The sequence below is a fragment of the Myotis brandtii genome, unplaced genomic scaffold (assembly GCF_000412655.1).
Source record: "Myotis brandtii unplaced genomic scaffold, ASM41265v1 scaffold1444, whole genome shotgun sequence".
NCBI lineage: Eukaryota > Metazoa > Chordata > Mammalia > Chiroptera > Vespertilionidae > Myotis > Myotis brandtii.
Window position 1 is genome coordinate 199,408 of NW_005355179.1, and position 2,074 is coordinate 201,481.

The window sequence follows — 2,074 nt, forward strand, 5'->3', positions numbered from 1 at the left end:
ACACACACACACACACACACACACACACACACACGGTTCAGTGCTGATCCTGGGCTGGGTCAGTGCATAGAGATTCCTCAATGCTCATCCTCAAGCATGAGAAATGGGGCAACCCACCTATCACCTTGTGCTCGATCCCCTCCCTGCCTGTGACAACCCTGTTCTCCCTCTCCTGTCCACACGGAGGTGGAGAACTCCTCACAGATGACCACTTGTGGTCACCAGTGGCCACTCGCTTTGATCCCTTTTATTTGTTGTGGTTCCCTCTCTGTTTGGGGAACTCTCATTTCACTTCCGCTGCATTGAGTGTGGCTGCATCTTTTAGAAATATTATTTCTCAGTAGTACGAACAGATGAGAGCTCTTGAGGGGACACACCCATCCCTCATTTTGACTGTGAAGTGAGACACATTGATCCTCTTATGTCTCATCCCACACATCTTAATCAGGTCTGCAGATTATCAAGGGCTGATCTCGCCCACATCCCAGATATCACTGATCCCACAACACTCTGAGAATTTGGCTTTATGCCTACCTGCTTCACACCAGGAATCCGAAGTGCAGAGATCGGCTGGTACTGCTCAAGGTCACACAGACCAGGAATGATAGTGAAATATTTAAATATGAGCTTGTCCCCAACATCAGAGCACTGGACCCCTTATTGACCCCAAAAGCTGAAGAGAGGAGGACAGGATGAGGGGACAGCTCTGCTTAAGGAACAAGGATCACTGTGGAGGCAGGAATGAGCCATATCTTATTTCCAGGAAACTGGGGTGGATGCCGTTGCAAGAAAAAGGAGAAGTCCATGTAGGGGGTGTGATAGAGAGAAAGCTACAATCTGGGGCCATAGATGGGACCTGTTTCCTTCCCATATTTGTTCTGTGTTTTCCCCCAGTGCTCACTATCACAGTGTGACATCGCCAGCTGCACAGGGAGAGGGTGAGCGTGTCCCTGCTGATCTGAGCTCTGCAGGCCACAGGGACCCATGTCTTCCTGAAGCGTCGTCAGGGCCCGGGTGGCGCTGTCCATGGTGAGGATGACAGGGAGGTGCTGATGGACGGGCTGAGGAGGAAGGAGGCCCCGTGGGGGAGGCTCTGACAGGGAAGGACGTGCCCTGGGTCAGCTCACCTGCAAGGGGCGTCTCAGGAGGGAGGCTCCGGGTCTATTTCCTGCTTCACCATGAAAATGAGAGCCAGGCTGCTAGAGAGAGGCTGTGCCCTTGCCTGTAGGCTACTGGCGTGACAACCCCATGACAGGCAGGGCCAGCCTCCAAGTGACCATCACCCGTGCGTCTGTCTGTCCACCCTACTAGCACCGTGGCCTCCTCCATCTGCTCAGCTGAGGCCTCCGGGAGAAGACGCCATGACCCCCACCCTCACGGCCCTGCTCTGCCTCGGTGAGATAGGAGGCAGAGGGGGGAACCCTGGTCTGTCAGGACCCCAGGACTCAGGAGGCTCATGGGGAGGAGGGTGCTGCTCCGGGCTCAGGGCAAATCTCTCACAGGGACTCTCTTCCAGGGCTGAGTGTGGGCCTCAGGAACCCAGTGCAGGCAGGTGAGTCTCCCCAGGTGTCCCAGGTCCCTCTCACTGGGGACAAGGGGTTATAACCTGTGCATCTGGGGATGGAGAACAGTGGTTCTGGGTTAATGGATGTGGGGCATCTTAGGAATGTGGGGGTGGGTAATGCCTTCTAACCCAGCCTTTGGTTTCCTTCCAGGGCCCCTCCCCAAACCTACTATCTGGGCTGAGCCAGGTTCTGTGATCCCCCCGGGGAACCCCATGACCATCTGGTGTCAGGGGACCCTGAAGGCCCAAGAGTTTTATCTGTATAAAGAGGGAAGCCCAGTACCATGGAAAAGAGAAAAGCCACAGGAGCCCGGAGACAAGGCCAAGTTCTCCATCACACACATGGCAGAGCATGATGCTGGGATATATCACTGTTACTATTACAGTCCTTCGGGCTGGTCAGGGCACAGTGACTTCCTGGAGCTGGTGGTGACAGGTGAGAGGACACTCAGAGGTCCCAGACTCAGGCTCTGCCCTCAGGAAGGGGGTCTGCTCTCAGGGTGTCTCCCT